At 43.6% G+C, this 27,883-nt stretch overlaps 1 protein-coding gene across 1 annotated transcript in view; it reads left to right on the forward strand.

Annotated features, from left to right (window-relative positions):
- Positions 1-27,883, forward strand: part of LOC144325690 (uncharacterized) — an 82,024-nt gene that overhangs the window by 14,073 nt on the left and 40,068 nt on the right. The window lies entirely within an intron of this gene.

The raw sequence follows: 27,883 nt of genomic DNA on the forward strand, positions 1-27,883 counted from the left end.
CTTCATTGCTTCCTGGGAATTTCATGAGCCCCACTGTACCATTCTGAAATACTAATTGTAGAATGGTTTACAAGTCAGTTATCCTCAGGTGACAGAGGTGAGACAGAAGAAAAATTAAGATATGATTGAACTGCAGCTTCCAGGAAATGTTCTGCAGGCCTTTGAACTCCCCACAGCTTTAGATCAGATGTAGGTATTGTGTGTGTGTGTGTGTGTGTGTGTGTGTGTGTGTGCGCGCGCGTACACACACAGAGACACACACACTTCTTGTATATACTGTATCTAAGATTTTAAGCTTAACCACCTGGTTGCTCAGACAACCATGATTTGTTTAGCCAACTTAAAAATTATGGCCAAGTTATACTAAAAAAAAATACACAAAGCTGACCAAATTATTTTAAAAGCTGGGGTAGAAAATCCCATAAGTGCCTCTCCTTTGTACAGTAATAATAAATTAAACTACAGTGGTACCTCGGCTTACATACGCTTCAAGTTACATATGCTTCAGGTTACAGACTCTGCTAACCTAGAAATAGTGCTTCAGGTTAAGAACTTTGCTTCAGGATGAGAACAGAAATCGGGAGGGAGTGGCGCGGCGGCAGCAGGAGGCCCCATTAGCTAAAGTGGTGCTTCAGGTTAAGAACAGTTTCATGTTAAGAACGGACCTCCGGAACGAATTAAGTACTTAACCCGAGGTACCACTGTATTGAACATAAAAGGGTGATGATATTGTATCAAATTCGTTTTGGTTTTTACTACACATTGCCAAGGAGATACAGGATTGGTGATGTGGGGAAGGCATGGATCAGTATCTAACCAAGTTGATCAGTTCAGCTGTCACTTTGTACATGCCCTGGAACTACATGGAACAACTTTGCAAATACAACACAACAGAGGAACCAAATGTTGCCTTAAGCTAGCTACCCTCTTTAACAGCAGATACACATGGGACTGAGCTTAGGGCAACCTTCATTTGTATGGTAATAACTAATTCTACTCTTGTACTGTTTGCCAGCTGCTAACGGAAGCACGTGGCTCGGTTTGGTCTCATTAGCCCTGCTGAGAACAAAAGTCTCCTCTTGATTGGTGCACTACCCCATCAATAAACAATTCAAGAGCTATTGGGATAGCTCAGTTGGTAGAGCATGAGACTCTTAATATCAGCGTCATGGGTTTGAGCCCCAGGTTGGACAACAGATTCCTGCATTGCAGGGGGTTGGCCTAGATGACCCTCGTGGTCCCTTCCAACTCTACAATTCTATGATTTTATGAATCACTTAATGTTACATCCATTTCCCTACATGAGGCTTTCCTACATGAGGTGTGCACCTGAGATACTTGTGTATTGGCCCTCCCTACCCACTGCTCCTTAGGTCTACCAAATCAATATTTGGAAGCTTACAGGGTTACACATCCAGTGACTCAGCAGAATGCCTTTTGCCCAAGTCTAATCATCTTTTGTCTCTGGTCAGCCTGCAACTAGTCACTTTTTGTATTTGGAAATTCCCATCTTCCCTCAGCATAGGCCTGATCCCAGTTGCCCCTTTCATCTCTGATTCTCTTAGATAACATAGCATTTGTCTCCAAGAGACCAATTTGTTCCGTCTCTCCTTTTCAGACTTTTGCCTGCCAAACTGTCCAAGACACTCAGAAGTCCAGCACACTGCTAGATTTCTGCCAGATGCGTCAGGACACATTGCTAGTTCCCCTCCTTGCTTTCCCTTCCCTGTGCCCACCCCACCTTCCTCATGAACAGCTTCCATGGCTACTACTGCGACTGTTTCTGTAGAGACCATAAAAAAGAGTGTCAGGCAACACCATTTCTTTAAAGGAAAGGGAATTCAGATTGTTCATTTGATTCCATTTAACACTCTTGACATTTGAAAGCATTAAAAGTGTATTCAGCCTACAAAGTGATGCAGCCATTTTTCAGCTGTGCTTATTTCACCTTCATAATCTTCTAAGGGGAAAAAAATAATCTAACCAGAGCAGATGGGCAATGTTAGAATTCGTTCCAGCATCTCTTGTGAGGTAACATTTAAAGCTGGCCTTGTCTGCATCCCGGGAGGTGCCTCCCAAGGTAATATTCGTTAAGGAGGGCAAAACACTTCAAAGTCTTGTAGCGCATGCTTTCTGCTAAAGCTTTTGCCTTCAGCATTTTCATCTCCCTCCGCACAGGCTAGTTCCAAATGATTCATGCAATATGTTTCCTGGTTTGTCTTTGCAAGGCTGGCTGAAGTCCAGCTTGTTATCTTAGCATCCCTTCTTCACTCAATAAAGGAGGATAACCACTGTGCTAAATGTACCATTTGAAGGCAAAGATGGTCAGATGAGGGAAAGGATAGCTTTAAATGAGATAGAAAGTATCTCCCCCCCCTTTTTTTTTCTGCGAAAGCAGGGAACATTGCATTTTGATAGGGCAACCATGTTGCTTGACAAACAGGCCTGTTAAGTGTGAGATGTGATTTAAAAACCATTATGGTGATCAATTCCCTTCAGCCATGCATCAATTCAAACTACTTTCAGCTGTCATGAAACCGGGTCTTAGTCCATAGAAACCACTGTTTGCCAGTCACACTTGACTTTCAGTGTCTGTGCCTTATGCTGGGTCACACGAATGCTGGCATCAGGAAAAATTAAAGCCAGAAAAATTAAAGCTACAATTCTGGCAGGGGCTCAAAAGAATAATATGAATATGCTCACAGTCCAAGACTTCCCAAAACTGATTTTGTAGTATGTGTCAAAGCAGTGTTCATTACAGCTAGATTGTCATTGTGGGAAGCAAAGATGGTTACAGATACTCCAGTTCTTTTAAATATTTGAAGCACAATATCAAGGATTATTCTGTTCGAAATGTAAGAGTTACCTCTGTTAGTGTTAAAGAGGGAATGGGTGGAGATGTTCCTTTGCAACACTAGGCAGAATGGCATGATGTTCACTGTGGTAGCACATGCCCTCTTTGGTTGCATAGCTTTAAGGGAGTTTTCTTCTGTTTGTGGCACTGAATGTCTTCCTGCTATGTGGTAATATAATAATAATAATAATAATAATAATAATAATAATAATAATAATGTTTATTTATACCCCACCCATCTGGCTAGGTTTCCCCAGCCACTCTGGGTGGCTTACAGCATATCTAAAACCATCAAGCATTAAAAACCTTCCAATACATGACTGTCTTCAGATGTCTTCTAAAAGTTGTATAATTCTTTATCTCCTTGACATCTGAAAGGAGGGCGTTTCGCAGGGAGGGCGCCACTACCAAGAAGGCCCTCTGCCTGGTTCCACTAAGAAACACTAAGGCCTGGTAAGCCTGAACCACTACCTTTCTGTTCATTTCTTGAAACACAAAACCTTTCTGTTTATTTCTCCTTATATTGCTTTTGTTCAGCTTACCTAGTAAAGTATTATCAGTCTCTTTTTCTCTCAGAACCCTGTCTGCATTATTCAAGTGACTCTGCCACAGGGATAGCCCGAGACATTTTGCCACTTGAGATGAACCACCAAACGCTCTCTGTCTACGAGAGTAAAGTAGTTGCCTCCCACCAAACTTGACAATTAGACTTTGTGTAGGTCACTGACACTTGACTGAAGTGATCGCTAAAATGTATCCCATAAATAAAATGTGCTAGAGGGAGTATGGTTTTGAGTACCAGTTGCTTCCATAAGGCATCTGTTTGGTGACTGCAAGAATAGAGGATACTGGCTTTTCTTATGCTCTTAGTGTTAGGAAAACGTTCTTTAAGAAACAGATAACAGTTCCTGGAAGCTTTAAAGAGGGTTCCAGAATTTTTCTTTAGTGTGTAGGAGTGGCACTCTAGGCTTGACATGTTGCTCTTTCACACTAATTCATCCTCTTTCAAATTCATACTTCCAAAGAATTGCTACTATTACAAACATACAGAAGGGTATTGTCCAGATGTTATACATACTGTCTTATATTGTCCTGTGACTCCTGAACTCACTTCACTTTTCAATTTATCTAACCACTGAAGGGGAGAACTGGGAGTTGAAATAACTGAAAGAGAATAAAAAAACCTATAGAAAAAACCATTCACTCTTCATTCAACTCTTCTTCATCCAATGGAGACAATAACAAACAACAGCAGGGATTTTTCTTGTTTCTTGTATGCAGCATGGGAGACGAGCCATTTCTCATCACTTACTGCTTCTCCTGTCAATATACCACTCCCCATTTCCATGGGTGCTTTTCCTTTAAAAAATAAATCAAGAAAAATAATTATGAAACTTCATTAAATCTGTTTTGAATATTTTATAGATAAAGAGTACAGTGGAACCTCAGGTTACATACGCTTCAGGTTACATATGCTTCAGGTTACAGACTCCGCTAACCCAGAAATATTACCTCGGGTTAAGAACTTTGCTTCAGGATGAGAACAGAAATTGTGCTCCGGCGGCGCGACAGCAGCAGGAGGCCCCATTAGCTAAAGTGGTGCTTCAGGTTAAGAACAGTTTCAGGTTAAGAACGGACCTCTGGAATGAATTAAGTACTTAACCCGAGGTACCACTGTATTGGTTGTTATTGGGACCACTGATTTTCATCTATTGCAAAGGCAAGAATAAATTCTTAAGTTGCTCAGCAAAAATAAGCATGTATTCCACTGTGGTAGTTATAGAAGCAAGCTGCTGCGCTGGTGCCCTCACTATTTCTTGACTTCTGAGAAATTCAAGATTACATCTCCTCAAAAATATCTTTAATATATATATTTTCCTGATAAGATGTGGAAGGGAATGACATGTGGTGGTGGTGAAATTGTGCCAGAGACAACTGAAATGTTTTTCTAGGGGATAATTGAGTCTAACTAATTTTCTGGAATAACAGATTATGGGACGCGGGTGGCGCTGTGGGTAAAACCTCAGCGCCTAGGACTTGCCGATCGAAAGGTCGGCGGTTTGAATCCCCGCGGCGGGGTTCGCTCCTGTCGTTCGGTCCCAGCGCCTGCCAACCTAGCAGTTCGAAAGCACCCCCGAGTGCAAGTAGATAAATAGGGACCGCTTACTAGCGGGAAGGTAAACGGCGTTCCGTGTGCGGCTCTGGCTCCCCAGAGCAGCAATGTCACGCTGGCCACGTGACCCGGAAGTGTCTCCGGACAGCGCTGGCCCCCGGCCTCTTAAGTGAGATGGGCGCACAACCCTAGAGTCTGTCAAGACTGGCCCGTACGGGCAGGGGTACCTTTACCTTTACCTTAATTTTCTGGAACAGGCTCAACTACATTTAGTAGAAAACCAAAAGATCAACAGCCACTTCATATGGATCTTCTAATTGAAAAAGATCGGTTTCCACAAGCTAAAATAAGGACATGAAATTTCATACTTAAAAAACCCGCAGTGACAAACTCTGAACAGAATATGCCATTCTGTTAATATAATTAGGTTTGACATTTGCATGCATTAATTTAAGCTCACTTAAACTCAGTTACACAAAATTCCAAATTTCTCGTTTCTAGCTCTCATCAAATACTTATTACTTTTTTTGTGAACACTTCCCTATAAAAAGAAATCAAGAAAATAATTCCATTGCTATTAATACAAATGCAGATTAGCGTTGGTTGAAATTGTGAGGATACTGGATATCATTATCTGCTGGAAGTTGTCGTAAAGTTAAATGATCCACCGTGGTTAATTGGCATGAGAATGAAACTTGGGACTGTCTGCTCCCCCTTTCCTCTTCCGGGTGTCTAACGAGAATTTCAGAAGTTTCCCCCTTCTTACTAACCACAGATTAATGTTGTGTCCGAAGCCTCACAAAATGTGGCCAGTCATAATGATGGCTTACTGAAGCAAGCCAGCTTCAAGCCAAGGTTTACAGGGGTCAGCAAACTTTTTCAGCAGGGGGCTGGTCCACTGTCCCTCAGACCTTGTGGGGGGGGGCGGACTATATTTTGGGGGGAAATGAATGAATTTGTATGCCCCCAAAATAACCCAGAGATGCATTTTAAATAAAAGCACGCATTCTACTCATGTAAAAACACCAGGCAGGCCCCACAAATAACCCAGAGATGAATTTTAAATAAAAGGACACATTCTACTCATGTAAAAACACGCTGATTCCCAGACTGTCCGCGGGCTGGATTTAGAAGGCGATTGGGCCAGATCCGGCCCCTGGGCCTTAGTTTGCCTACCCATGGTTTATAAAGTTGACTTGGTTCCTTGATCAGTGGCCATCCTGGCTGGGACACATGGGATGTTCAGTCACAAGTGGAGAGCCGCAAGTTCCCTATCTGTGTACTACATTGAATGCACACATCCCTTTTATCTTCATGTGAAGTATCTTTTGTGCATATCAGAGCACACATGCAGACCCTGAGCTGAGGCAGGGGGCTGCGTTGTATTTATTAAGTAAATGGACAGATACCTTTAACTTGTGAGAAGGTGCTCAATCGTGAGAAAGGCACCAGTTGTTTTTTGATGTGCTTTGGGCTGCTTAGCGTTTTGCATAGTATGATTTCACATCTGTCTTTCCCCATCTGTACAAAACTGCTCAGTGGCTCCCTTAGGTGCTGTGGACTTTATTACACCTATGTCAATTACTTCATCTCAGTAATAAAAGGCTTGCGAGACTGTCAGCTTCTTACATTAGTCCCGACACAACAGCAAGGTTTCTGTTCAAGAGAGTCAGCAAATATAATTTGAGAGCTTTTATGATTTTGTGTAAAGCTTTTGGCCTAGACCCAGTCAAAACTAAGCACTTTTAGGTCCCGTTGATTTAAAGCTCACTGGTTTACAGAGGTTTGGATCCAAAATATCTTCACTTGAGGAAGCAGTTTCCCCCAATTCTCCCTCCATCTGCAGCTCCCTGAATCATATTCTTCCAAGGATCCCCTGATAGGCTGCAGAGGAAATGGGGTGATTGGAAAACATCATTCTTCTATTTCTCCTCAACATCAAAAGTACTTTTAGTAGGAACTTGAGGAAGGATCTTCTTAGTGGCTGTTTCTGCACTACTTGCCAAGGAGGTCTGGCTAGCAAATCTCTCATGACCTTCCACTGAGCATTGAGCTGCAGGAGGCAATCCACAATAGCTCTCATCAACACCTCAGATGCACAAACCCCTTCAGTAACTGCAGGATAACTGTGGTGGTTTTCCTGTGAGGGCAGCCATTACAGTTTTAGGATGGGTTAAAAAGAAGGAATCGCTTAATCTTCCTCAGTGTTTCGTGGGTAAATGATCCAAAAACTGCAGACATGAGATAAATGTTTCTGGGTAAGAAATCTGCCAGAGTGCAGATAAATACATTCAAGCATCTTTTAAGTTAATTTTCAAGTGAGAAGAACTAAAATAGATACAATTTCCAGGTAAAGTTGTTTTCTCTGAAAACAAGTTTGACCTGTCAGTCACAATGGGGCTCTCCATCTGCCCATTCCCCTGGCGTTTGCTCTCCCTCCATCACTCAACCCTGGTATTATATCATTATGTCACTTCCACTTTCAGCTAGTGTCTGGGTCATTGAGGTGGCGCAAATCATTTCAGGGGTCTTCACTTCAATTCCATTTCACCTCTGACAAGCCAGAAATCCCTTCACTTCAAATGCACACTTCCTATAAATTTGACAGCCACCACAAGATTTTTGATTTCGTTTGCATCATATTGTTAGACAAATGTTGAAGCAGCATTTGGTAGAAAGGTAGGATACACATCTAACAGGCAACAGATAGCTAAATAAATAAGTTTGGCTTGGATCTCATCCTTCCTTCCAATGTGCTTGTGACTTTGGCTGGATCATTGGGCTGGATCATGTCCAATGTTTTAGCTTTTACTGATTCAGTTCTCATACAAGGCTGAAAATACAGAACTTTAAAAATGACTCAGAGCTCTTACAACAGTACTATTAATATAAAGATCCTAGAACAAAAATAGAGAATAAACACTAGAACAAAATTTACATTCAATAGCTTCTCTGTCTAATCTTAAATTTGATTAATGTGGTTCTTATGACTGACCCTATTTAACAACTGGAATTGCTTTTGAGGGGGAGATAGAAACTTTTTATAGGTACTTTAACACATGAATATGGAGAAGTAGTGTTGGGATTTGCCAGCGAATGCCTTCCCCTTCCTATATACCAGAGATGACATCCATGTGCAATGAAAATCTTTTGAATTTCCTTGGCACATTGCCTCTTTAATTTGGTGTGAGAGCTTTTCCCTAATGAGGAGCATTCATTTCTTGTTCAACTATTGTTCCACTGATGGACTCCCCCCCCCCACATATTTTAGCTAATTCAAGTTTGCTCTTGTGAGATCTATATTTAGTGAAAATCCATTCTGCACATATACAAAATTAAGCAGCGTTATTTTAAAAACAAACAAGAATCTAATGCCCAGTTATCCAATCAATTATTGAATCAATATAGAAAAGCTATGGGTAGGAATAAACTAATGAGGCCCATCAGTGGAAGCCCTGAGTAAGGACTTCCACTTGTGCAATGTGGCCTTCTCCCCCATCCTATTCCCCTCAAGGTACCCTTGAAATTGGCTATGGGGTGGTTGGGAAAAACCCCATAACCTGCGAGGGAAGAGAAAGAGATTTTTCCACCTGACAAGCTGAAATGCTTGTGCAGAGAGAACAACATTGAATTCCACCCTACGAAATTATTCAGGGAGTAAAACGAAAACTGAAAATTCGCTGGGAAATATATTTGTTTTCATTATGCAATAAGCAAACATAAACCTAATATACATCAGGACAGATAAAACAAAGTACTTTTGCATAGTTAAACTATGGAACTCACAGTCACGGCCACCAACTTGTATTAAACAAATCCATGGAAAATAAAGCTTTCAATGGTTACTAGCCCAAAGCAGTAAAGCTTCTGAAAACCAGTTTCTGGAAACCACAGGAGGGGAAGAGTGTTCTTGCGCTCAGGTTGTGCTTGCTGGTTTTCCTCGGGCATTTGATCAACCACTGTGAAAACAGGAGGCTGGACTAGATAGGTCATTGGCCTGATCCAGCACCCTCTTCTTATACAGTGGTACCTCGGGTTACATACATAGGCGCCGACTCCATGGGGCTTGAGGGGGCCCGAGCCCCCTCAAAAATTCGTTTGGGGGGGCTCCGCCCCCCCAATAATCTCCGGCGCCCCTCCAGCAGAGCGCCATCGCCGCCCCTCCCCCAGCCCAAAATGCACAGGGAGGGGCGGGCTGCATGCCTCCTGCCCTCCCTCCCGAGCAAAAGCTCCACCCAATTTCCTTTGGAGCTGATTAATAGGCGCAGCACGCTCTCCCCTATTCGCTCACGAGGAGGCGGCGCCACTTTATTTGCATATTCATGAGCTTATTTATTATTCATGAGCTTTCCCGGGCCCCCCCAATATTTTTTATAAGTCAGCGTCCCTGGTTACATACACTTCAGGTTACAGACTCCGCTAACCCAGAAATACTACCTCGGGTTAAGAACTTTGCTTCAGGATGAGAACAGAAATCGCGCAGTGGCAGCAGGAGGCCCCATTAGCTAAAGTGGTGCTTCAGGTTAAGAACAGTTTCAGGTTAAGTACGGACCTCCGAAACGAATTAAGTACTTAACCTGAGGTACCACTGTATTCTAATCTCTGTTATCTTCAACCTGCTCCCCTCTCCAGTAATTGAAGGGAGTGGTTCAACAATCAGGTGCTCAATTAGAGGGGTTTTTTTAGAACGAGAAGGAAAGGACTCTTCCGCTTTACCTCAGGAATGGGAAACCTGTGGTCCTCCAAGTTGCCCTGGACTCTCATCATACCAGACTAATGGCCAGACTGACTGGAGCTGAAGGACATTGGAGCCCAACGGTATCTAGAGCTCATACCATAGCTTCCCAACTCCATGGCAGGTACATCCTACTTCAACACCCGAGGCAAAGCAAGAAGGTTCTGCTCTCCCCTGCTACTGCACTGTCCTCACAGAGGCCTCTCTTATCTGTGTTGCACGGCAGCACCCACAAAGCAGCAGCAACAATGGTGGGTTCCAGCAGGATCTCACGGAGTGCACAAGATCTTGTGAGATTTCAGCGAGATCTCAAGGGAACTTGCTGGAACCGGCGCTGCTTCTCCACCAGCAGTGAGGGTGGTGGGTCACCTGTGGGAGCCCTGCCTCTTGGGCTTCCATGCCTGAGGCAGCTGCCCCCATCCACCTCATCCCTGCTTTTACTCAAAAGAGAGGAAAACATCAAGGCTCATTTCTCAGAGAGCCATTGAAGAGGAGGGAGGAGAAAAATGGTTCTAAATCGGGGAAATAGGTCTTCTGTGTGCTCTTTGACTTAAGGGATCTGGGATAAGTATAGACAGGACCATGGCTGTTCCAATGGCAGTAGTGGCAGTCCAAAATGGATCTCCTTCTGCAATGTGGGAGACAGAAATCTGTTGTATCTTGCAGGCAGGAGGGCATTGCAGGCAGTGGTGTAGGTAGCTGCTTGAGTGCCCGATGCAGTGAGCGCGGCCTGCAGCTGAGGACAGAGCGAGCCGCCCATGGGGCGTGGCGAGCCAAGGCAGGGTGCGCTGTGTGGAGCCTCTCCACAGCCTCCCCCTCAGCTGTAGGGTAGCTGAGGCGGTGGGCAGACGCAAGCCCCAAGCTGCTCAAAAAAGCAGTGCGGAGCTTGTAGGCAGTCTGCCCATCACCTTCCCCTCAGGAGAGACGTGTGGCTTAGGCACACTGCAGGCCCTGTGGTGTGGCGCCCAGTGCCCCACTGCAGGCCCTGTGGTGTGGCGCCCAGTGGCGTAGCAAGGGGGTGCGGGGGGTGCAGGAGTTATTTTCTCCAAAAAAAGTGTCGTGAGCCCCCCTTTTTTACAAAAAACAAACACATATTTTTGCCATTTTGTCACCCCCCCCTCAGTGATGACACCCAAGGTAGCCCGCACCCACTGCACCCCCCTTCCTACGCCACTGATTGCAGGGGCCATATGAGTGTAGTTTTAATTATTCCAAACCAGAAATTCCGTTATTTAGGAAGTTCTGTTTTGTTATTGTTATAGAGGGCGCTGTTTCAATGAAGTATAAGCTAGTGTTTATTAAACAGACAGCTGCTTAAGATGCAATGGAGCAGGCAGGAGTGGAAAAGCCCACAAATGTAGAAGTGTTTACATAGATAGATAGATAGATAGATAGATAGATAGATAGATAGATAGATAGATTATGGATTAAATGAAGGAAAAGCACTGTTTAAAGCCATGGAATGCAACTATTCACTTTTGTTACCTAGCTGTTTCATGAGAGTATTGATAGAGTGACTGTTGAAGGCTGAATTTTCACCTTTTAAGCGTTGTATGCAGGTGCTGATTGTGTTATGCACATTTAAAACAATGCCGGTACTATAATTACCTTTCTGCCTAGCCTTGTAATACTCATTTATCTGTTGCAGCAAATAGTCCCCAGGTGTGTGTTTTACAACAAGATTTAGCACAAGCCCACCACAGTATATTCCTTTGGTACTAATTTAAGGGTTTGTTTAAAAAAATCCAGATGTAAGCTAGATTTTTACAAGACCCCTGGCATCATACTTAAGCAACTCCAAAGACATTACACATGTAAACAAATCTCATCTCAAATTCTTTGGCTCTTGTGTTCCCTGTGTGGCAGTCAGAGCCTCATTTTTGTTGTTAATGACTTGAGAAATCTGTGTTCAACACACACACACACACACACACACACACACACACACATATTTATTTTTCTGTCACCCGAATACATTCACTGGATACATGTTTGTGAAAGTGGTGAACTCTGTCCAGTTTGATCATGTGGTCTGTATATTTTGTCACATCCTAAATGGTGGCGACTGGAGAAGTTTAAAAGGAGGGGGGACCAAGAAAATAACTACACTCTCTCCCCCTCCCCATGCTGCTGGGTAGATGTTGGCTCTGATTCCTGTTAAGGGAAGGGAAATGAAGCTTCAGATCTATCAGAAAGAAATAAAGCCATTCCCTTTGTGGAACAGGAAAGTGGTCTCTGCAACAACTTATAATCCTCTTCATGAGAAAAATGAAAGGCAACCCTGTGCAAAGTAAAGCTGCTTTGTTCTGAGTCAACAAGCCCATGAATAACTGGGGATGATATGGAGGCAGCCAATACAGATATGGAGTTCAGGAGAAGCAAAATGGTCAGTTACAATGCTTGCAGAACTTCAGAAGTATAGGCAGATCACTGGGTGCTAGGAACTTGCTCAGAAGGTTGTGCTACACCAGGGCTAGCCAATGTGGCAACCTCCTGATGTTGTTGGACTACAACTCTCATCAGCCCCAGTCAGCATGGCCATTGGGCAGGATGATGGGACTTAACATTCAACAACATCGGATGGGCACCAAGTTGGCTAACCCTGTCTTTTACCCTTCGCAGCCCAGGCTCCAGCTCCTCAGAGCAGGCTGGAGTAAAAATCTTAAAGGGATAATTTTTGGGTCTGACAGCTGTTGCTTTGGCACCTTTCCTTTACTTCAGAGATGTGGAATCTGTTGTTGAACTGACTCCAACCCCTAACAGCCCCAGCCATTTTCAGGGATGGTGGTCCCTTCATTATGTCCTCTTTCTCCATAGTGTGTTTTCTGCACTGATAAGCAGATCTTAGGGAAGTGACTTGCATGATGGACCTTGAATTCTCAGGACAGGAGGCTGGGTTTAGGAGGAGCTGTATCTCAGGCCCCAGTTTTTTATTATTATTATTATTATTAAAGATTTTCTTGTTTTACAGAAGTAAATGTAATGTCTCTCATATTTTTTCCATGTAACATTTTTACAAACCCGTTTCATTTATTGAGATATTAGGGGGAGAAGAGAAAAAAGAAGGGGTGGAGGGAGGGAAGAGGGGTGGGGGTGGGGTCGGGTGGCGATGTTTCTGTTATGCTTAATGTATGTAGGGTTTGGTGTCAGCGTTGCTTGTGCTGTTCACTTGTGTTCCTTTGGTGGTGAGAGAGGTTGGGGTTGGCCTAGGGTGTGGTTGTTTGTTTGTGATTGGCTGTGATGGTCTTTGTTTTTGTGTGTGAGTGGGGTGGGTGGGTGTTTTGGATCAGCTTAGCCATATTGATTTGTATGCTGTTGGTGGATTATTGTCATTGTCTTGTTGGGCTGTGTATGTGATAAAGGGGAGTAAAGGGTAAAGGTGTCTTCTTCTGGGGTTTCAGGTTCCAGGCCGCCAATTCCACTTGCTTCTCTGCTGGGGATGCAGGCAAGGCAGACTTGACCAGCTCCTTCCACTGCAATCCTGGCTGCTGCTCAAAACTGGCAATGCCCTATTTAGTAGTTCAAAGTGTAGTCAATGATTATGGGGAGGGGCAGCCAGGGCTGACCCAGGATGTTTTACCATCCTGGGCAAAACAAAAAATGCTACCCTGTGCATGGCCACCTACTCATCCACATGCTTCCTCATGCATGCACACAGGCTGCATGAGGTGGTCCAGGAAGTAAAAGGAGATGGATGGTGGTGGTGGGTGGTGGATCTGCTGCCAGCAAGTGGAACTACCACCTGAGGCAGTTGATGTACTCCACCTAATGGATGGGCTGGCCCCGGGGGCAGCATCTGATCAGCAGATTCCATCCCTCCATCCACACACATGCATCGCTGAATGCATTTCAAGCAGCCGAATAGGGCTTTAATATTTAAAAGATCCTGGCTTAGGGAAATTGGTTTAATTGCCTTTGTATCTCTTAGGGGACAGCTTCAAGGACCGATAAATAAATTTCAAGCATGCTTTGAGAATGTATCAAGGGAAAGTGTTTAGATTGCTCTTTTCATGAAAACTGCTCAATAAAAAGTGGTGTTGGCAATAACCTCAAACAGGGAACCAATCTGTGCAGCCATCTTTTCTGGGTGGGCCTCTGTGGTAGTTTACAGCTGGTTTTAATCCTCTTTTTCGTTGTGGTTATTTGCTTGCTTCTTTTGAGTTTCTTCCAGATTTATGAAGCTTCCATCTCACCCATCAGCGATTTGTACTGAACTTTTCAGAACTCCCATTGTGCCGCTGACACAGCCCATGACGAATCCCAAAGCCGTTCATTAGCCATGCTTGTCAGCAAAAAAATAAATAAAAAATATATATCTGTGTACCGTTTTCCACATTCAATCTAAGGCAGTTTTCTGGGGTTAAATGTAGAGTTGTCAACTTACCAGAAAATACTATATTGGAACATTCTAACGCCCTCTGTAGCAGACTGATATAAAAACATTCTCCTGCTGGTTTATACATCACATATGGAGACAGGCATTACCATCGGCTTAGGCCTGCATGTTAGGCTATGGTTGAAACGTTCAACCAGAAAAGTTGGCAACCCTCATTTGAGTGAGTTTTGAGAAGGGATTTGAGGGAAGTAAGATGGAAATGGAGGTAGCAACAGTTAGGGATGGTGGGACCTCAGGTATAAGGGGGAGCAAGGAAGACATGGAGTACTTTTTACCACTGTGCTAACCTGCCCTACATCCCAGGGATCTGGGAAGAACATTCAGAAAAATGCTTACAGTTTCTAGGTCTGAATGAGCACTTTATATGTTGGGAATTCGTTCCTGGTGTCAGGGGCGTACCAACAGGTTAGGAAAACTGCCCCCCCCCCCCGGGTGCAGGACTGGGGTGAGGTGCAAAAATCACCCCAGAAATCTGCCTCCAGTCTTCTCTTTCTTTTTGTCTCTCCTTGACCTTGCAGGAGATGGGCAAATAACAATAGAATTCAGAATGCAGCAGTCTGATTGGTCCTAGAACAATAGGATCCAGAATGCAGCAGTCTGATTGGTCCACAGAGCCACCCAATCCAGCTCCAGGTGGAAGTGAATCTGCAACCTGATTGGCCTACAGGAGAATTCCGGAATTAGCCAATCACGTGGGGCCCATTGCATAAGTAATGTATATAAAGCAGACATTCTGGGGGAACTTCCATTCCTCTTCACTACTATGAGCTGAATAAAGAACATGAAATCCACTCTTGACTCCGAGTATATTTCAGTGGCTGTGAGTGGTCATTGATCCCAGAGAGAGTTAAAGTTATTGCCGTGCAGGCGGCCATTGACAGTTACTGCTGCTTCTCTCTTCTAAAGAAAGGTCCTGTCTCATTTGCACGGGGTGGCAGGGAGAGGGAGTGAACAGTCAGAAAACATGGAGAGGGGAAGGTTGGAGGCTGCGCTCCAAGCAAAGTTGAAAACATGCAAGTTTTGTTGCTGTTGGTTCCTTGTTTTGCTGTTAAATCTGAGGAAGGGATCGGGTCCTTGCCAAGGGAGCAATGGACCCTCAGTGCGCCTCTGCCTGGGGTACGCCAACAGAAATCAAATCAGCTGCTGCAGGCCGCAGTAAACCTTCAATATTATAAAGGATGAAGCTAGCAATGGACAGTCATATTTGCTGCAATATATTAAAAGAAACGATAAATCACATGAAGTCCGCCACAGAAGGTAATATATGGCCATTGTTGCTATGGAAATCCAGCAGCCAGTAGGAAACAGAGATTGAAAGCCACTCTTAACAATCAACGCTAATAATACTCCAAGAAGACCTCAAGCTGATTCCATCCCCCCTAATATCATCCTGTCACATAGTAATTGTATTTGCTTAAAGTTCGGAGCATATTAGAAAAACGAATTAAGTACAAGTAAAAAGTTTGGCCTTTTCGTCACTGTATAGAAAGCATAGGTGACATGCAATAATCTGTTTTAAAGAGAAGAGAGAAAGGGAAGCTTTCGGTAACTAAAACTAAGAAGTATTGCCATCATCAAAACTTTGTCTTGGCCCTTGTTTTGTGTAACCAGCTATGAAATCCCAAATTTTGTAGAGACCAGCTGAGGAGGGGAGTGTTGTCTGCCTGTGTATGCTGAGGTTTGTATCCAAAGTAATACTAAGTATTGTTCCATTAGTATAAGGAAACCTTGTCCAATGGAACTTTCCCCTTCTCCTCCCCCTAAATCTGTTTTGGGTCACCCCCCTCCAACCCTCTGGAGAAGAAGAAGAGTTTGGATTTGATATCCTGCTTTATCATTACTCGAAGGAGTCTCAAAGCGGCTAACATTCTCCTTTCCCTTCCTCCCCCACAACAAACACTCTGTGAGGTGAGTGGGGCTGAGAGACTTCAGAGAAGTGTGACTAGCCCAAGGTCACCCAGCAGCTGCATGTGGAGGAGCGGGGAAGCGAACCTGGTTCACCAGATTACGAGTCTACCACTCTTAACCACTACACCACACTGGCTCTCACCACACTGGAGCAAATTTAGGACAGAAAACATGAGGTCAGAGAACGGAGAACATCCTCGTGTAAAGCTGCCCAGGCGCTGTGATCACAGAAGGGCCCATCTGTATGGTGGCTTTCCTTACTTTTGCACAGGTAAACCAGTTGCAAAGCTGGATTCTTCCATTAAGCAAGGTAGCCGTTCTTCATAAATTCCCCATATTATATCATGAAGTAGGCTGGGAGGAGTGCAAGGCACACATTCCCTTCTATGTTGCAGAAATAGAACTCAATTCAAAAGTGCAGAGTAGCTTATCCGTGACTCTCCACTCTTTCTGTTGTAGCACACAATATAATTGTGTTTGCTTCCTTGACAGAGTTGCCGTAGAAACATAATTAACCAAGGGACAACCAAGGAAGGACAACCGGGAGTGGAGAAAGGGCATAAGATAGTACACAGTAATAATACTGATTCAGATTTATCCTCACTTACCTTATTTAAAATAAAAAAATATGTATTTTCTTGCTTGTGAACAAGGCATACAGAGCTCCTACCTATCTGTGTGTCTTTCTGTTGTGTTCATGGCCAAGTGACTTGGGAAATCAACTGTTCTGGTCCAGGACATTTTGCTCCCTGAAGCTTAGTGGCAGGGCCAATGCAGGTAAGCGGACAGATTCTGGAAATTCTGATTTCTTGTAAGGAGGTGAAAGAGAATGCTTGCTCGTTAGTAAACAACTGCCCATTCTACCCACCATGCCCTGCTTCTCTTCCATCCTCTTCTCAAAAAAAGGCCGAAGGCAGGCTTGGGGTCAGCAGAGGATTAATGCAACAGCTGAGATGATTGTACACTCTTCGTGGCAGGCAAAATGTGCAGCTGCCACAGTAGGTACAGAATGTGGGTGATTGCAAGGTATGTACCCTTTCTGGTAGATAAGGAAAAGCTGGCCAATGTATGGTGCTAAGCTAAATATCAATCTAGCACACAGCCTAGCCATCTGACATCAATGTCATTTGGGGGAGGAAAATGTCCTTGAAGTGTCATCAGCTTGCTGTCCCAAAGAGCTGATTCATTCACTGAAATATGAGCTGCTTTGAATTTTTATCCTTCAACGTTTTCAAAGCGGGAGGAAGGGCATTTTTTCAGGGGAAAGTATTCTAGTTTCTGGGGCAACTCTACCAGCCAGACAGTAGCATGCCTTCCATCCTCAGGGTCTCAATAGCAAATATGGTTTCCCCAGCATATTAAAACTAATTATGCTCTCCCCAGGGAGACTCACCTGATGCCTTCATTACATATCTATAGGTGCCAGGCAAAAAAATTCCACAGGCCTTTGGCAAATTAAACAACCCATGGCCTGTGGGGGAGAAGTTATTGTTTTTGTCTGTTACTGTGTTATTTATTTTGTGTTTTTATGTTGTCAACTGCCCTGTGATCCTCGGATGAATCATAGAATTGGAAGGGACCCCAAGGGTCATCTACTCCAACCCCCTGCAATGTGTGAATCTTGCCCATAGCCATTGCCAGGTGGGCTTGAACCACCAACCTTCTGCTTAATAATAATAATAATAATAATAATAATAATAATAATAATAATTTATTATTTATACCCCGCCCATCTGGCTGGGCTTCCCCAGCCACTCTGGGCAGCTTCCAAAAAAATATTAAAATACTATAATATACCAAACATTAAAAGCTTCCCTAAACAGGACACATTGCGCCCTAAAGCTTCCCTAATGGACACATTGCGCCAAGAGATGGAGTGCAGTATAGAAATCTAACAACAACAACAACAACAACAACAACAACAACAACACACACACACCTAGCTATTCCGCTTCTGGAAGTGCTGATTCCCAAAATAAGAAGTAATCAATACACGTGTATTGTTATAAGATTGTGGGGTTGGTTTGGATGATGCCCGTGGTTCCCAACCAAGCCTACAGTTTTGTATTTGTCGGAGGGGAGTTTGTAGTAGAAAGAACTGCTAACTGGTCAAGCTAGTCTCTTTGTTAAGGTAATAGGCCTGGACAAGTCTGTTAGGCATCCATTTACATGTCCAAAGAGTTGGCCAATAATAGATGTGTTGCCATAGAGACAGCAGGCTGGTGATACTCTTTCAGGAGGGGGCAATCCCCCTCCCCCCTTCCCTGTTTGAAGCCCTGTAATCTTATATGCAGGAGGCCAGGAGCTAGTGTTTGTTTAATCTGGTCTGAAGCTGAGGGCTGGAAAGAGACAGAGAATGGACTTATTTTCTGTGCTGAACCCAAAGCTATGGCTTTGGGGACTCCCCACTAGAAACCTAACAGGGAAGCAAGATCTGTTGTAGTCCTAATGCTGTGAGTCCTTCGATCTTATGCTCAGATTGTATATATATGAAAATTAAATTTTATAACATATAGACACTGTAGTCTCCAGTGACCTTCATTCCAAGGAAACCAAGCCTTTGGCAAAATGCAGGAAACCCTGAATTTTCTTGCTGCTCTGAGATTGGGGCATGCACGACAGTATGAAAACACATGCCCCATCGAGCAAGCATGATATTGCCGTCTCCTGTATTGTTGCCCAAGTTTTCTTATCCCAACAACAAATGAAGAGAATGTAATGACATCATAGTGCAATGTAGCCCATCAAGCTTGGTTATGTGATGACATCACTAAGTGAGTCTTAGATGCAGCCTTGCTGCCCCAGTAACAGGCTCAATAAACACACAAGACGTAACCGGCTATACTTTTGAATAAATAAGGTATACTCTTCATTATATCAAATTGTAGATTTCAACGGAAGTTTCATAACCTTCAACGAAAAAAGCAGAAGACCCAGTAGATAAAGTTCATTCTCTAGTCAGTGCATGCATAAGGTCTATACATGTATAAGTATTCCACCTGTCTGTTCATAGAGTCCAATAAGCCACATGAAGGGTCGTTACAGTTCCACAGAATCCTTTCGCAGAGTCTAAGACAAGGATTTCCAGAATATTAGCCTTGTTTCGCCATCCTAGGCTTCATCAGTAGAACAGGCTCATATGTAATATTACAGGATCTTATAGCATAGTAGTGGTTGCAATGAACAGTATACCTTATTTATTCTAAAGTACAGCCGGTTACGTCTTGTGTGTTTATTGAGTATGTTTTACGTAACCACAGGTTTGTTGTTGTTGTTTTGCCCCAGTAACAGGGACATCCTTGTTATTGCCAAGTTGTACTGTAGCAGTTTCGTTGTAATGCAGAATAGCAAGATAGGCAATGTTGGCCTGGGCAGCAGAAATGTGTTCCCTTCCCAAAAAGTTTTCTGCTTTTAGGAGGGAGAAAAATGTAGTGATGGATGGGCAGTTCTCTTCAGCTACACCCCTGACTGGGATGACAATTACATGTGCCTTAAGATAACACTCAGGAAAAGAAATAGCCTATATTTTCAAATGAAGAAGAAAGATATATTCTTGAGAACATCAGAAATAGGACAGGGTATGACTTACTAGTAGACCTGTTGGTGATATTACGTTAGTCAGATGAAAGTTTTTAGAGGCAGAATGTGCTCATTGAGCTCTTGATGGTTGGCAGAATGGCTATAAGTCATGAAAGGGATACATCCTCTGTAAAAGAATAGCTATTTATAATCATGGGATATGGCATTGTATGATTTAACTAGCCTAAATCATTAAGGTGAGAAAAGGAAGGCAAAAGAAAAATCACGTTAGTGAGAAACTATCCATTTTTATAATGGAACTCTAGGATTTAACAGCAAACACCTTTTGCATTATTAGGAGTATGATAAAGTATAGCATGATTGTCTAGTTTTTTTTAAAAAAAATCATGTTTTAAAATGTTTTAAAATATAGGGTATCTATCTGATTAATTATAGAATTCTTAAAGGTAAAATTTGGATGATAGAAAGCTGAATCAACGAGCAAAGCTGGATTTGGATAAATGTAGACGAAGTAAGTGTAGATACTTATGGGGAAAAGACACTGCCTAGTTTTTAGAATTTTTTCTTGGTACACATAGTTATTTGTGTAGAACTTCCTTTCCTCAGTGAATTTCTGATTTCGCACTACTGTTTGTGGGGAGCAGGGATAAAGCAATGCACTGGTTTTACAAGTGATGAACAATTCATTCAGCAGTCAGCACCAATGTTTCAAGTTGGAAGGGGCTTCAGCTCCCTGCCCGCCATACTGGAGCAAGTGAGCAACCAAGGAATAAGCTTGTGAGAATCTTTCCCATAGCAGAGTGAGAGGGGCTTTGAGCAACTTCCCCCTCCTCTTACTGGGGGACTTTGTCCCAATCCTGTTGGGTTGTCTAGCTCTTGCTTAAGGAAGACAGGATCAGATTGGCCATTGTTCCGACATCAGGATGGGCAGAACATGGAAATACATTCATTGGAGGCATACCTCAGCTCAGGGCAGGATGGACCAGCACATATGTTTAGAAGTTAAAAGAGGTCTTTGATCAAAAGAGTGACAAATCCATTTTCCAGCACAGACTTTTCCTTCACTACTGTATTGCTTTGGTTGTAAAAGGTAAAGGGACCCCTGACCATTAGATCCAGTTGTGGCCGACTCTGGGGTTGCGGCATTCATCTCGCCTTATTGGCCTAGGGAGCCGGCGTACAGCTTCCGGGTCATGTGGCCAGCATGACTAAGCCGCTTCTCGCGAACCAGAGCAGCGCACGGAAATGCCGTTTACCTTCCTGCCAGAGCGGTACCTATTTATCTACTTGCACTTTGACGTGCTTTCGAACAGCTAGGTTGGCAGGAGCTGGGACCGAGCAACGGGAGCTCACCCCGTTGCGGGGATTCGAACCGCCAGCCTTCTGATCAGCAAGTCCTAGGCTCTGTGGTTTAACCCACAGCGCCACCCGTGTCCCTTGTTTGGTTGTTATAAACATCTTAATTCTTAAATTCGTTGGTTTGAACTGAGCTTTTTTCTCCCCCTTCAAAAGACCTACATCTGCCCTCAAGCATTTTGAGGGTCCCAAAACTTGAGAGACTGGCCTGATTATTGATTGATACAGCTTTGCTTGGTTCCTTGGTGGAGGTTTGTGTGTTATATGTGGTGACTCATTATCGCCCTGAATAAGAAAGCAGTTCTGGAGAGGAATGTCTCTTGAAGAAATGATGCCAGTTTCTGTGTTTAAAATAAAAATAAAAATGCCCATGAAGCCGCTACCCTTCTCCTCTCACTCCTGTGTCTCTTGTTATATTTCAGTTTTCACTACTTTTTTCATCATTCTAAACCTTAAAGCCACAGGAGCCCACGTTTCATTTCAGTGTCTGCAATGCTATAGCTTTCACTCAAGGGAGCAAAACGCCTGTTATTTGAAAACAGACTTGTCTTGTGTGTCCTCATCCCCTTCTGAAATGAGCAGCTTCAAAGAGCTTGCTAAGAGTGTGGCAGCTACTCTGACTGAGACCAAAAAGAATAAAAGAAAAATCTTGTTGGCTCTAGGCATTGCAGGATCTTTAAAAGCAAGGAATATTTCCAAGCTCATCTAAAGTAATGAAAGAGAAATGGGGCGGAAATGCAAATTATTTTTTCCCAACTGTTTCTCTTCCTGTGAGTTGCATTACTGTAAGCTCCGGCACCAGGGAATAAATGGTCCTAATAGCGTTTCCAGCAGAGAGAGAAAATCACAAGCACACCTCTCTTTTCACGCTGACTCAAACACCATAAAATTGTCATTATTTGGGACCTGGGAATGTCACAGTTTTGCATTCTTCTCTGTTGTAAACATATGGCAGAGAAAACAGTCCTGTTCTCCAGCTCCACTGTGAAGGACTGGGGGGAGGAATCTGCTATATCCTAAGCCCACTTAGCGCAGGAGAGAAGGGGGAAATGCACAACTCATAAAACTCCCCAACAGTGCAAAAACAGCAGCCACGCTCCCAGCATCAATGAAAACACAACCAATGTCCACCAATCAATGGCTGTGCTGGTTCCAAGACCCACAGACCAGCCACACACATGGAGGGAGCGAATGCAATCTCATGGGGACATAAACCCATGACATCTTCCTACAGCACAAAACAAATGACACCACTGCATAATGTACTGCAGGTGGGATACTCAGCAGGGCCTCCCTGGCAGATCTAAACTTCATGTTTAGAGCCAGTGTGGTGTAGTGGTTAAGAGCAGTGGACTCGTAATCTGGTGAACTGGGTTCGCTTCCCTGCTCCTCCACATGCAGCTGCTGGGTGACCTTGGGCTAGTCACACTTCTCTGAAGTCTCTCAGCCTCACTCACCTCACAGAGTGTTTGTTGTGGAGGAGTAAGGGAAAGGAGATTGTTAGCCGCTTTGAGACTCCTTAGGGTAGTGATAAAGCGGGATATCAAATCCAAACTCCTCCTCCTCCTCCTTCTTCATGTATGCAGGTCCCAAAACCATTCACCACTTTATAAGTCATCTGTAAAGTATTGAGTTCAGTCTAGAAATGTACTGGTAGCCCATGCAGGTCTGTAAGCACAGGTGTATTGTGGCTCTGGGCAGGAGCGCCACTTCAAACGCAACCCACTGCATTCTGCGGTAGCTGTGCTTTCTGAGTCATCCTCAAGGGCCACTGTACACTGAGAGACTAGGGACGCGGGCGGTGCTGTGGTCCAAACCACCGAGTCTCATGGGCTTGCCGATTGGAAGGTCGGCAGTTCAAATCTGTGTGACGGGGTGAGCTCCTGTTACTTCGTCCCAGCTCCTGCCAACCTAGCAGTTCGAAAGCGTACCAGTGCGAATAGATAAATAGGTACCGCTGCGGCGGGAAGGTAAATGGTGTTTCTGTGCGCTCTGGCATTCGTCATAGTGTTCTGTGCACCAGAAATGGTTTAGTCCACATGACTTGGAAAAGCTGTCTTGCAGTCAAAAGCCGGCTCCTTTGGCCTAAAAGCAGAGATAAGCGCCGGACCCCATAGTCGAATTTGACTGGACTTAACAGTCCAGGGGTCCTTTACCTTACCTTTACACTGAGAGCTTTAGAATCATTTACCAGAGGTCACCAGAGCAGGAACTTCAGACTCTGGGTGTAATGGTCTGTGGGTACGTAGCATCTTTACATGGCAATGTGTCTTACTTGGTAACCCAGCCCAGTTTCATTCTACTGTGATCCTTAACCTCTGGACCCCTCCTGATGGCACCACTGATCCTGTGTTCCCTCCTTTCTTTTACTGCCATGCTTAACAGCTCATAGGTGCTGAATTGCCTTTTCTGTTCTGATCAGAGACAACAGGGCAAACCAGCCCCCGTGGTCCTCTGCCTTAGGAGGAAATATAGGTTCCTTGATCCAGGGAGGGGCCTTCCCCTTGAATAGCAACCTGTGACATCCATCCACACATTTTGAGCACATATTAACTGGTTTTCAACAGTGCACTCAACTTTCCCCCTTCTTTTCTATTTGGTTGCTTATGTATTTTAGCCCATAACACTCAAACTGTTTAAGGGGATAAATTTATTCTAAAGCAGAACATTCGGCATTTCAACACCAGACTCAGGAAGTTGTATTGTGGTCTTTCTTCTACAGTGGTAAAGGTAAAGGTAAAGGTACCCCTGCCCGTATGGGCCAGTCTTGACAGACTCTGGGGTTGTGCGCCCATCTCACTCAAGAGGCCGGGGGCCAGCGCTGTCCGGAGACACTTCCGGGTCACGTGGCCAGCGTGACATCGCTGCTCTGGCGAGCCAGAGCCGCACACGGAAACGCCGTTTACCTTCCCGCTAGTAAGCGGTCCCTGTTTATCTACTTGCACTTGGAGGTGCTTTCAAATTGCTAGGTTGGCAGGCGCTGGGACCGAGCAACGGGAGCGCACCCCGCCGCGGGGATTCGAACCGCCGACCTTTCGATCGGCAAGCCCTAGGCGCTGAGGCTTTTACCCACAGCGCCACCCGCGTCCCTCTACAGTGGTACCTGCTTCCAAAATATTTGAAAACCGAGGCATGGCTTCCCATTGGTTGCAAGAGCTTCTTGCACTCAGTGGAAGCCGTGTCACATGTTCGGGTTTTGAAAAATGTTTGAAAACGGAAGCATTTACTTCCGGGTTTTCAGCGTTTGAGAACTGAAAAGTACGACAATGGAGGTGTTCAGGAACCGAGGTTCCACTGTATCTGCAAATGTCTGAAATGTTTTCTTTTCAAGGAAAAAAGAAAGAAAGGTATTTTGAATCACTGATCATTTCGAAGGGCTTGCATTATGCAAAACTATTGATACCTTCTGCCTGTTGAGAAGGCCTGTTGGCAGCATTCAGACTTAACAGGTTCTTTTCTAACAAGGTGCAGCATACAAAGCAAAAATTGTTATTCTGCTGTGAATCATTGCTCAATTCCACAATGATTGCTGTACTGTACAGGGTAAAACTACAAAGATTCACTTCAGTTTAAGGCAATTTGAATTCCTTGAACTAGATTTGCAAGGTCAGTTTAGCATAGAGGGATGCCTTCCAATTAACTTTTGATAATGAAAGAATTTTCATGTGGTACCTTTTTTATAGCCCAACTGTGGAAGAATAAATGGACAATAACCTATTTGCCGAAAAGCTGTTGCAGGAACTGATCTAGTGCTTTCGAATTTTAGTTAAAATTTGGGTGAAAGCAGGAAGAGGAAAACTCCAGGTCCCTCTTCAAATTACTTTTTTTTTAATGGTAAGCTTACAAAATGTGACAGGCAACTGCGAAGATGAAAGCAAAATTCTAAATGGAATGCAGAACAAACAAAAATATAGGAATGAAATAAAATCAAGTAGATATTCATTCAGAATTAAAATGAATATGTTGGGGCAGTATTGGTTGACCTCTACCAGTTTATGTTATGAATAAAAAATAAATAAATCTGCATTCAACACTGGTAAAAATGTTCATTGTTGCTTTGCTACCAGAGAAGCAACATTCCCTACCTAAATAACTGCATGAAACAAGACAGAAAATGGCTTTGAGATATAATGGCTTCAGGACATAGTCCAAGGGCTCATGGTGCAGCCACTTTGCTGAAGCTAAACAGGTCTGGGCTTTGTGGGCACCTGGATATAGACTGCCCTTGAGTTCCATGATGGAAGAAAGACAGGCTATAATTGTACATTATAAATAGTTTGTACTATAGCATCCTATAATCCCATTTCCAGATGAAGAAAGGTTGTTCTTCAACAGTAACATTATCTTGAGGAAGTGAAATCCTTGTTAAGTACAGTGGTACCTCGGGTTACAGGCGCTTCAGGTTACAGACTCCGCTAACCCAGAAATAGTACCCTGGGTTAAGAACTTTGCTTCACGATGAGAACAGAAATCACACGGCGGCAGCGGGACGCCCCATTAGCTAAAGTGGTACCTCAGGTTAAGAACAGTTTCAGGTTAAGAATGGACCTCCAGAACGAATTAAGTTCTTAACCTGAGGTACCACTGTATAAATAAGAAGTTAGTCTTGTTAGTTTGGCTAGAAAGAAGCAAAAAAATTCTCTTATAGAAGCTGTATAGCTCCTGTGCTTTCAACCATCTGCCAGGGTTTTTTGGGGGGGAGGGGGGTTTAGTGGATCAAAAGTATTTCAGAAGAGAGGAGTCCTACTGTTAGATACCATGGAAGGTTAAACTGCAAGAGCAGTCCATTTTACGAAAATTTGTTCTGGCTACTTCTTAAGATTCTCATAATGGCCAGAAATAATATGAAAAATGGCTTCTACAATCTTTGAAGCTAATAAAATGGCTGCTTGGCATGTGATGTGACAAAACCCCTTATGTTCTCATCTCCATTAGTCTGAACTTCACTGGTATTCACCACTGAATTATCAACCACTACAATCTGAAGCAGTGAGTTCAGAAATATATGCGCACAAACAGAGAGAGAGAGAGAGAGAGAGAGAGAAATGGTCTCAAATTCAACCTGGCTAATGAATGTGCTGCAGGGACCTTAGATAAAGAGCAGTATAGTTACTCATCATTACCCATTTTTAATGGTCGAGCTATGCCAGACTTAGAGAAAACCACTTTGTATAATAGGACAGCTCGCAATAAGGAAAACAGCCCATTGGCTGAACAGATGATGAGCATCTAAACCTTGATCTGGAGAGGAGATGATTGCATTCACATTGGGAAGAAACAATTCTGTAATTTGTTAGTGCAGAACATTAGGCTAGGCAGAGAGCAGTGGAAATGTTCCAATGCTTTCATCAGCATCCTCGTCAACATAAGGCTCCTCAAAGGCTTCTGAGTTCCTGATGTTCATTCTTGCATATTAAAAGGCTGCAGAAGCGAGCCATCATTTGGACAATACACTATAGGTCCCTGGTTTCACAGCCCGAGCAAAAGAAGGTCTATCGCTTTGTACGCACTTAAATCTCTAGAGGGATTAAAGGGACCTGCTGTTTGACAAAAGAAACATACTGTGATAGCTGATGGTTTTCTACTAGAATGCACTTTTGGGGCACGTCTCTTTGTTTTGGTTTCCCCTTTATGAAGGGAATAGCCAAGGAGGAATAAAAAATCCCAGAGCTATCACAAGGCAAATTGGTGCCTCTGACAAACTGAGTGACAGACACCACTAGGCTTTGAATACATGACAGATTGTATCCTATGGGGCCACTCAGCTGGTAGTAAGGCTTTCATCAGCAGTAGGGGCAGGGGAGCAATTTTTGACAATTCCTCCTCACTCGGTTGCATCCCTCCCACCCTCATAATCTGCTCAAGATGTTTAGAAAACCCTGCAGAGTTACTTTTCTCGTTAGGTTCTGCCTCTTGGAAGAAGATATGGCACCGTTATAGAAATAGAAGAGAATAGAAATACTTTATTGTCACTGTATCACTTGTTTACAGTGAGATTAACTTTCCATCAAAGTTATTTACTGCATATCTTTTGCTTTTCCACTGAAACACTGGCCAGTCTATTTTGGAGAGGGAGAGGTAAAATGTGGTAAAATGAGAGGGAGAGGTAAAATATGGTAAAATGTGGACAATTAGGTTGTGTTCATTGTGTTTGATAATACCTGGCTTTCCCTTCCTGCTGGAACACATGCAGACAGTTCAATGGAGTATATAGTGAACCGGAGGTCTGTGTACACTGCTGTATTCCCATTCAGCCCTCCTCCTCCAGCTGAAAAACTAAGTTGTTTTTGTCTCGTAGCTCAAGTAAATTGATTGAATAGAAGCAGAAGGCTGGATAGGGATTATAGCATTGCATTTGACTGATAAGCCAATGTCAGGTTTTTGGCCAGACAGCCATAACCTTTTCACTGAGGTAGCTATGACTGTTCACAGAAAACAAACATAACAGCTTCAATTCAGATTCTGTTGCCCTAGAACATGGGTAGGCAAACTAAGGCCCAGGGGCCGGATCTGGCCCAATCGCCTTCTCAATCCAGCCTGCAGACGGTCCGGGAATCAGCGTGTTTTTACATGAGTAGAATGTATGCTTTTATTTAAAATGCATCTCTGGGTTATTTGTGGGGCATAGGAATTCGTTCTTTTTTCTTTTCTTTTCAAAATATAGTCTGGCCCCCCCACAAGGTCTGAGGGACAGTGGACCGGCCCCCTGCTGAAAAAGTTTGCTGACCCCTGCCCTAGAATATCTGGCCTGTACTGAAGAAATGGAGAACCCTAGACCTGTGGTGTTGACTGGGTAAAGTTGAATAGCTTGCCTTAATGTTTCACTCTGTTACGATTGTCATTGAATGCTGATTCACTATTGTACTTTTTACAAATCAGATTACAATGTATCTATATTATATTCCATCTGGTAGCATATAATATTTATTGAAGTGGACATGATACAGTTTTGAGGCCCACTCTTTTTTCTGCATCTGCATT

Source organism: Podarcis muralis, chromosome 1 (assembly GCF_964188315.1).
Source record: "Podarcis muralis chromosome 1, rPodMur119.hap1.1, whole genome shotgun sequence".
Lineage (NCBI taxonomy): Eukaryota > Metazoa > Chordata > Lepidosauria > Squamata > Lacertidae > Podarcis > Podarcis muralis.